Source organism: Pundamilia nyererei, unplaced genomic scaffold, assembly GCF_000239375.1.
Source record: "Pundamilia nyererei isolate P.nyererei 1_Seehausen unplaced genomic scaffold, PunNye1.0 scaffold00203, whole genome shotgun sequence".
NCBI lineage: Eukaryota > Metazoa > Chordata > Actinopteri > Cichliformes > Cichlidae > Pundamilia > Pundamilia nyererei.
The window spans coordinates 109516-119528 of NW_005187604.1; the positions used below are offsets into that span (position 1 = coordinate 109516).

General features: G+C 39.9%; 1 protein-coding gene across 9 annotated transcripts in view; it reads left to right on the forward strand.

Annotated features, from left to right (window-relative positions):
- Positions 1-10013, forward strand: part of arvcfb (ARVCF delta catenin family member b) — a 242479-nt gene that overhangs the window by 89639 nt on the left and 142827 nt on the right. For all 9 annotated transcript variants that reach the window (XM_005747739.1, XM_013914544.1, XM_005747742.1 and 6 more), the window contains exon 3: positions 6675-6770. The gene's annotated coding sequence lies outside the window, so the exon portion shown is untranslated. The remainder of the gene's footprint in view (positions 1-6674; positions 6771-10013) is intronic.

Below are 10013 nucleotides of genomic sequence, written 5' to 3' on the forward strand. Positions count from 1 at the left end.
ACACACACACACACACACACACACACACACACACACACACACACACACACACACACACTGTAAGAATTCCATAAATCCATACCCTGTGCTTTATTCAGTTGTCACCTGAGTGTTATCATTCGATCTTACTAAAACTGAGATTATTTGATATGTCACGGCGTTATCATTCGAGGGCTTTACGTTACCGATTATTCATCAATCTGTGACAGCGTTTTTAGCGCGTTACTGCCATTAATCATTTAGAAGGAGTCGTTGTCAGCTTCTTTTTTTTATTACCAAGGCTGGATCACATCATTTTACTCCACTGACAACAGCTGAGTATTATGTTCTTGAAAACGGTGATGAATGTTTTCACGACTTCGCAGACAGTAATCACAGATAGATAGATTTACTTTCACTACCTGTGATAATAGTATATCCATTTAGGTCTACAGAAGTTTCTGCTAACCTCATCTGCCACATCTAATACTGAAATTCTGCCCCCGAGTTGGCAAAGTAAAACCGTGTGTCACAGGAGAGTGGACTCGAGGAGCAAAAATGGATCTGGTGACAGATTTCGTGCTGTGCCAAAGGCCCAGAACCCATCAGCGCTGAGTTTGGCGTTAACACATGCAGAGACAAGAAGTAGTACATTTTAGGATATTGCTTTTACTACTCACTTTGGATCCAGCCAGCTTGGTCAGGAATGTATTAGCCGAAATAGCCGGGATTACAGCCGTATTCTGTATAAATATGACCTAAATATCATTCGATTTTCCCACAAATCTTAAAAGTACATCAGAATGGAATGAATCAGAATGGGGTTTATTGCCAAATGTTGAGCAGGTTTACAACATTAGGAAATTGCTGCGGTGCTACATAGAAAGTAAAGAGAAGACAGTTATATAAATGAAACAATTTCTTACTTTTAATCACAGATTCATAAGTGACAGAGGTATGCACATGTGTGACTTTAGCACACTGGCTCAGTTTTGCTGCAATAACTGCAAAGAAATGGCTCCAGGTATTTCCACATTTCCTTTGGCCTACGGTCAGGACTTTGGCTTGTTCATTCCTTTCTCAGGATATTGTGTTCGCAGAAAGGCTTCCAGGGATTTTTCTTTAGAATTTGCTTGCATAATTCAGAATTTAGCGCTCCATCGATGATAACAAGCCATCCTGGCTCAGACGCAACAAAAACAGGCCCAAACAATGCTGCTAATACAGTCATGTTTCATAGATGAGACAGGGTTGCTATATTGAAGGCCAGTATTTTGTGTAGTATTCAAGTTCAGCATTTTGCTTTCTCCAAACAGCAGACTTCTCCCTTAAACTAAAAACGGATATTTCAGTCTCATCCTCCCCCAAAACATTGTTACAGTTACCTTTTGAGATATTCATGTGATCTTTAGCAAGCTGCTGATATACAGCAGAGTCCTTTGTTCCAGTGGCCTTCTCCCTGCAGCCCTGCCATTTACACCATTATTGTTGAGCGCTCTCCTGATGGAGAGCAGCCTTTAGTTACTTAAACAGCATGCCTGGTGTCACCCGATTATCGCTTTATTGATTGAAACTGTGTGACTCTTATTTCACCTCCATATTGATCACTGATCCTTGAGGTTCACATGTTGAACCCACATGTTGTGTATTGAAGAAACATTTGGTTTCCTCATGAGCACCGCGATATGATCTCAATCCGTACAGCGCCGACTTTTGTTTTGCTGGTTCTGGGATAAAGAACGCCAACGTCAATAATCTGGTGTCTGCTACTATCACAAGGTCAGTGGATGCAAAGGGGAGCTCAAACATGAAGCTGTGATGTAACAAACCTAAATGATGGTTTCATTCTCACAGTCTGCTTGTAATAAATGTGCAACAAATTCAGCTGCTAAAATGTACATGAAAGACCTCTAAATCTGTGCGCAGTCCAAATAACAAACAAGCCAGGCAGTTTCTCCTCCTTCCCTGTGTGCACCTTTCAAACTCCTCAGCGAGCTCTGTTACACTGTTTTGGCAGGAACTCTTTCTCTCTATGCCTGGATTTTTATTTTTTTGTTCTTAGTTAACATCTTGAGAGGCATTTAGTTCTGATGAGGTGGAATATTTTCTTTCTGCCTTAAATGAAAGCAGTGTTAGCCAAGGTCAGCTCTTCACGATGAGAAACCTGAGCTTCTCTTCTTTTCCTTGTGAGCCGAGCCTCTATGTTTGTCTGGACTAACAATGACGCTCTGTAGTTTCCTTGTGTAGCTGCTGCACTTTACAAACACATTCTGCACACAGGGGGAGCATTTATAGTACAATGTGTCTTAGCTCTGCTTTCAGCTGCGCAGTTACCTTGAAATGCGGAGATGTCAAGGGATTCAGTCTTAGAACAGCACGTTCCAAACAAGTTCCAATAAGGTGCAAGTTTCTTTCTTTCTTTCTTTTTAATCTATGAGAAGACAGACAAGGCTATTTGAGTCATATATAAACCTGAGGCATAACAATATTCCTCTCAGTGGCTTCAGCTGCTGTGTCCACATAATAAAGTTTGTTTTTGTGTTGGTACAGTGTGTCTTCCTTATAGCTCTCTGGACTAATATGCTGTGCTGTTTTGGGGTGGGTTTCCTGTTAGAGCACCGTATAGTTAGAGTTCGAAAAGTGCTTTGTTAGGGTTAGGTTAAGTTTCTTTGAATGTGAGGTTAGTTATTTCTGCCTCCAGAGTATATCTCAGCTGGTGTATCTATGTGTTGTAAAATGCTATAATGCTGTTAAAACACGCCAAACAGCATCCTAGCAATACAGCATGCTGTCTTCTGAATCATTATCGTAAAATGCATGAGGTTTTGTACCTTAATTTCCAACAACCTGTTTTATAATTTAAGTTATATATATATTGCGTTGGACCGTAACCCCAATGCATATTAATCCTCTTCAGTTTATATTTTAGCATTTACATTTCACGTTGCATTTACATATTTGCCCAAACAATTAGTCAGATTGCACAGATGCAATCACAAGTAACCTTCGTATGCACCTCCAGTTCTGTTCGAGTGCAAAGAGGCGCTGACAGCTGAAGAAAGGCCTTGATCATTGTAGCATTCCCCAGACAGTCAGACCTTCAGTCAGTCAGTCAGCTCGCTAGCTAACCCTCACTCAGCATTCATTATTAATCACAGAATTACACTGGGGCGCTCTGTGGGTTGAAGGGGGACAAGTCGTGATAGAATATGCAATTGTCTGCAAAATACACAGCGGGCGAGGTATCAGGCGCTGATATGAAGCACGAATATTGCATGAGATTTCTGCACTTATTACTGTCAAATGATGGTGGCGGCGTCAGGGGCAACGGCGAAGACTGTGAGCGCGATTCACAGAACCAAGAGCAGTGTAAATAAAATCTGATTGGCTGGGGATATTGTGTGTATAAAAATCAGCTTGAGGCTTGCAGTGATTTGCCCACGCAGAAAACTTTGTTGAACCTACTAGCTTACAAAAATGTGTTCTTGTCCACTCGTATTCCTCCGTGCTGCCCAGTGATGGACGTTGAAGCATTATGACCTCCGAAGCTTGAGCAATATGTTAGAATTGGCAATTTACCAACACCTCTTTAGCTACAGGAAGCTTTGACTGCCAAGTAAATAGTCACAGTCTCCCACTGATAACCTCTGGTCAGCTCCACAGAATTGTGTGGGAGGTAAGCACCATTAGCTAGGATGAGACAGGAGTGTCATTCATTCATTCATCACAAATGACTGTTGATCTTTTCATTCCCAAACCGGCTCGTTGTTCCGCTGGCCTGCCACTTACAAGAGCATTGCATCATTTTAAATAGAATCAAATGCGTATGAATCAAAAGGAAACTCTGAGCCGTGACTGTGTGTTGACATAATCTCGATTCAAGAGCGATGTAAGGCCTCCTCTAGAATCCGACGAGACACAGAAAGAGAGAGCGAGAGAGATAGCAACAAGGTGAGAACTAATGCGGCCGGGTTTAGCTTCGCCTTTGATGTTTGTACCAGCAATCCAAGGTGCTCAGAGCCTATCTGTCCTTGAAGTGAACACACCCAGGAATCCCTGGAGAGGAGGAAGACATTCTAATCATTGAAAAAACTAAAACCTAGGGAGGAAAGTTTACTCCCCCCCCCCCATCATAGTTAATGAAACATTGCGTGCCATCACTACTCATGATGCATATTTGGCCTGGAGTTAGAGCGGCATCTGGAAATACTTAACATGGCGAGCGCAGTAGTTTATGTAGCAGATGACCATGAGTTCATGCAGACTTTAGGTGGTTATATTTGCTAAATTGTCCAAAAAAGTCTTTAAAATTCAGGTGATGTGGGACAATTTCTTTCTTCTCTCACGCTTCATCTACTTCACAGACAAGTAACTCTTTTGAAATCTGTTTTTTTTTTTTAAATCAAAAATCTGTCAGAATCCCAGTTGTATCTGTGCCGAGCTACTATTTAATATTTTAGGTGAACTACTGATGAACTCAATTTAGGAACTGTGTTTATTGAGTGCAGTGTTTCTGGATATGAGGCAATTTTTAAGGAACCGTTACATCCTACTAAAACCATAGCTCTGAAATGAAAGTTGGCCTGCAAGGAAGTGTTTATACGCTTGTGTTTGATTTCATCATCAGTGACATCTTCAAGAGTCTAGTCAATCAAGCGGTTTTGCTGCCAGGCTTTTGTTTTCTCGGCCATCAAAGGAAGAAGAGCCTCTGGACAGGTTTACGTGAATGGCAGAATGATTCATCCCATGGTATGAAGCATCAAAACCAATTTGCACTGCAGTATTGGACACTGGCCTTTTTTCTTTCTTTCTGTCTGTGATGTCTATATTTCGGAGGCGTTACAGTGTGAATATTAAGGTCAGCTTGACATATTGGTTGGTTGAAAGTAGAGAGTGTGTTCCCTAATTATTAAGAATAACATATTCGTCAGAGTTCTGTCAGTCTCCTGTATTTATTTAGGAATAAATCAGCAGGCACAGTTTTTTTTTCTAGGGGTCTTTCTGGGAGAATATTAGCGTCTGGAAAAATATCAGCATGTTTTCTACCTACTGATACGAACAGAAAAAGAAAATGTCTGTCTAAAAAAAAAGAAGTAGAGCACAATTTCCTCAAAAAACCAATTATGAACTTTAAAAAATGAAAGTTATATTTGTCCATATTCGATGGAAACGCACAGAAAGGTCTAGTGGATCTAAAATGTAACCTTGTGGTACAGTACAAGTTAAAAGTGAGTTTAACTTGAAAGAAGCATGACAGCACCTCCAGGGATTGTGCTTTATATGTCTTTGAATAACAGCTCTATGACAGATTTAAGAAGTAGCCAGATTTCCTTGTCATTTTTTAAAGGGTCTTGAGCAGAAGTTCTCCAGGCTTTCTGAAGATTCTCAGAAGGTTTTTTGAGGGGGACACTGGCATTGGGGACCATTTTTAGGGGAATGTTTTTTCACCAACAAAGTGATTAGCCAAAAACGTGAAAACTATTAGTTAAAATGTGGCGTATTTTGGCATCATGGGCAGTATGTCCTTAAATTTGTGGAAACTGGATAACAACATGCATCTTTAGCTGATCCAGCTATTGTTTGCTGAAGCCTTGATCAGAAATGGTCTCAGTGGAAAGGTGGCTGTCATGAATCTGATCTGGACTGATCAACAGGTCTAATGGATTGATTCCAAATTGGTTACGAATAACTGTCAGTACATATGGAGCATGTGAGGAGAGAGGTGAGTGTCTACAGCCATCTCTGAACCACGGCTGAGGCCCTGTCATGGTTTGGGGCTATATTTCAGTCAGTGTCGTTAGGGATCTTATTAAAATTGATGTAATTATGAACGCAGAAAAGTACGGTCAGATTTTGATCCACCAGCATGGCAATGATTTCAAACACATAGTCACTGCAGTAAAAGCCTACATAGATAGAAAAACACAGAGTGGAGCACAGTCAGTCGTGGACTGGCCTCCCCAGAGTCCGGACCTCAATGTTACTAAAGCAGTGTAGGGTCATCCTGACAGAGAACACAACAAAATGAAGTCAATGTCCATAGAAGAGCTTTGAATGTCCTTCACAAGCGCTGGAGAACTATGAAGGGCTCTTAAAAGGAGTTTAAGAGTGACTTCCCATTTATGTATGCACATGTTTCAATAACTCATTGCACTAACTTCCCATTTACCTAGAACAAAATGTGGTTGTGCAGGAATTTGCATACTAATACATATCGACTATGCAGTGTCAGCATCTTTTTTATTTGTATTGATTTTTCTCAACATTTTGTGATCTGTTACTCAAATTTTATGGTTCATGGTTGTGTCAAAATAGATAGCAGCTGTTGGCCCACAGTACATTTTAGAGACATGATTTGGATAATTTAGTAAGCGTGTGCATCATTCCAAAACTTACAAAACATCCATCTTGGATTGCCTTAGTCCCCACAACAACGCAGCACATTTTTAAAAATTAATTTAAACAGTTTGATGACTAAAATCCCACGCTGCTCCAACAAATAACACACGTAACCTTATGTGGTGTTCTCATGTCCCTTTAGTTTACAGAGCAATTGAAACTCCTTTATGCAACATCTCCTGACATCTACATGTCACAATAAAGCTTCTCGACTGCGGCTAGCCCCGGCATGTAGTGCAAGGGCCCAATTAGTCCTACTTGCAGCTTTAATTTTTCATGTTGTGTTTAATCCACAGATCTTCCCTGGCAGACTGAACAAACGAGTTGACTCCAACAGAGCTACGCCTCTCTTCAGTCTACTTGTGGTCTGACGGCACTCACCAACATCAAAGGTAAGCCCCCCTTTCTCTCTACACCTCCTGCTTCCTTTAATCACTTTGTTCAGTTCATCATTGCTGTAATTGCATTTCCTGATTTTTTCCCCCTTGTCTTGCAAATCCGAGACTTTGCTTTCTCTGTTATCGCGCCTCGAAGGAGCTTCCTTTCAATTGGCTTTGTCGCTCAGGTGCCTTATGTGCTTTTTATGTCAATACATTGAGAGGCGTTTTCTCTCCAGTAACTGTGCTCTTATTTCAGCGATCCACACAGTTAAATCACTGGTGGTAAATGTCAGTAGAAAAGCAATGTTAGCTCTCTGCACAGACTGTAGTGTGTTTTAGAGGTGAACGGGAGATGACGTCGTTCTGGTCCAGTTTCTAAAAACAAACTGTGTAATTGAGTATTTGAGGTGTGAGTCAGTCATATATAAGTGCAAGACAAAAGCAATTCTCAAGTCTCAGTTAAGTTCCACATTGATGTGGTGGAAATAATTAAGTTCATTGCTTCTTCCGAAGCTTTTAGAAGAGCAAATATCAAATATCTTGATCATCAGAAAAGAATGCATTGTAATTATGAATGAATCAGTGCCTGCTGTGATTAAATTAAGACCTGGGCTTTAATCCAGTTTCTCTGATGCCTTGCTGTGGCTTATCTACCTGAGCTCGGGTCACCATATCAAAACCTGTAGACTATGTTACACAATCTTATTCAACAGACTCCCAGTTAATTTAGTTAGGGTGTTATCAGAGTCTAGCTGACTTACTAATGCCAGTATCTTGCTAACCACAAACACATAATGTTTAAGAGGATCTAGTCCCTCTGGATCAATCATAGCATAAAATCTACTTGCATCACAGTGACTGTGCTTAATAAACATTCATGAGGTCTTTGAGTGCACTGGCATTTTTATATAGCTTTATAACAACACAGCAAACAAAGTAATGGCAGCCTACTGGGCTTACAGTTCAAATGAATGTGGCATTTAAGTTATATTGCATATTGTATCTACATCATGGTAAAAAGAAAAGTACACCCTCTGTCAATTCCAAAGTTTTATATATCAGGGAATAATAAAAGATTCTCTAGAATTTACCAGGTCTTAAAATGATGTAACAACTTGAGGTGACATTGTTTATTTTATTATTTATTACGTCTTGTGTATTTATTTAACAATAATGCAGAAGCAGTGTTTGGAAAGCTGACTCTACAATACTTTGGGATAAAGAAGAGTTCATGGCAAAACAAGCCCAAATAGAGAATAGAATAGAATAATCCTTTAATTGTCCCACAAGGGGAAATTTGGTTGTAACAGCAGCCAAAAAGACACATATACAAACAAACAGGACACAGAACAGAAACATACACAATTTTTCTTACATATTTACATTAAGGACAATGGTTACCATATACAGAGAGTACTGTACAGTTATTAAATTAAATAAAAATAACTACAGATAAGAGGCAAACCAGGTTGTAGTGCGAATCAGTTAATTAACTTATTGCAGTTGCAGCGCAGATGTAAACATCTATGTTTGTTGGGAGCAGTTCTGATTGTACAGTCTGACAGCTGCAGGGGGGAAGGACCTGCGGAAACGCTACCACTACCATGCTTGACAGGTGATATGAGGGGTTTTTGCAGTGTTTTACCAAATGTAGCACTTTGCTTTATGACCAAACTTCTCTGGACAGATGAAGAGCCACTTAGCCAGGCTAAACAGTGCTACCATGCTCTTTTTTTTATCAGAAAGACAAGACTTTCTCCTAAAAACTCTTACAAACAAGCCACATTTATTCAGTCTCGTTCCAATTGTAATATTATGAACTTTAACATTTAACTGAAGCTAACTGTTAACTGTGAGGTATAGCTCTTAGATTTTTTTTAAGTATTGCATGCGCTGACCTTTGGATGAATTTGCTTGGACATCCACTCCTAGGAAGATATGTAGCTGTTTTGAATGTTTTTCACATGTGAATAATTTTTCTCACTGTACAGCCTTCTTTTTCTTTTGGCTGCTCACTTTTGGACACCACAGCGGCTCATCTGCCTGACTTTGATCCTGTCTCTAGCATCCTCCTCTGTCATAGAAAGCCTCTGCTCGCCCTCCTGCCATATATTCATGACTCTTTTCTTTCTCACTGTAGAATCGTGGAATCTTTTGGAAACAGCCTTATAACCTTTCCCTGTCAGCAGCAAACTCTAAGATCATTGCTGATGTCTTTCCTGCTTGGCATTGTGTTAACACACACCTGAATGCCCAAACCAGCAAACTGGTAAAACCTCTGCTTTTTCTGAGGCGCTCACACTTGCTACTTACTCTCTTAAATCCTATATAAGCAGTAATCGTCTGCTTAGTTTCTTAAGACTGCTGCTGCATTTTAGTATATGTCATGTTTTGTAGCTTGTCTCAGGTTTTATTTGCCATATTTTGTAAAGGGGTGTACTTTCTCTTCACCATGAGGTTACTTTGTATGTAATATGAAGTACTTGCATAAGATTTTCCACATTATACAGGACAGGTAAACACCAACTGAATTTCTTTTCTTCTAGCTGTGAAAATGTTTAGTTATGGAGCCCACACCTCGCTAAGCTTTGCTTATCCTGGTGTCACTCAACAATGCTCCTGTGGGCATTAGCACTCACTTTAATGTTCCTCAAAGAAATGCAACAGGAATACTAAATCAGAGGGAGGATCAGTCCCGGTGACCGTGCATTTCTTTCTTTTATTTCCTGTTGCATCTCTGTTGGAAGTGTTCAGAGCATCTTTGCATATCGGATATGTACTGGAAATGGCAATCATCTTTCAGTAACATGTATTAAATAGCAATTCACTTAAAAAAATGCTTTTTTTTTTTTACAAGTGTTTGATGAATCCTGTGTCATTTTTTCAAAGACAAAAAGAAACTATAAACTATCACTTCATCACTATAGTATCTGCAACGGCCTGCAAGTCCCACTTCAAGCTGACTTTCATGTTCTTGAGTAGCTCTTGAGCAGCTTATAAAGGTTTCCTGTGGCTGAACAAAAATATCCAACACAGCAGCTAAGTGTCTGTCATTATAATGAATCACTTAGCTGTCAGTCACACTCCATGAGAGCTTTGACGTATTGGACTTCTTAGCAAAGGGTAAAAAAAATCTCTTAAATGGCTGAAATTGCTGGCTCTGCGATGACACTTTAAGGTGGAGCAATACTACTAATATTTCCAATTTGTCTTCTGACTATATGAAACGTCAACAGCGGAAAGAGATTAAAGACT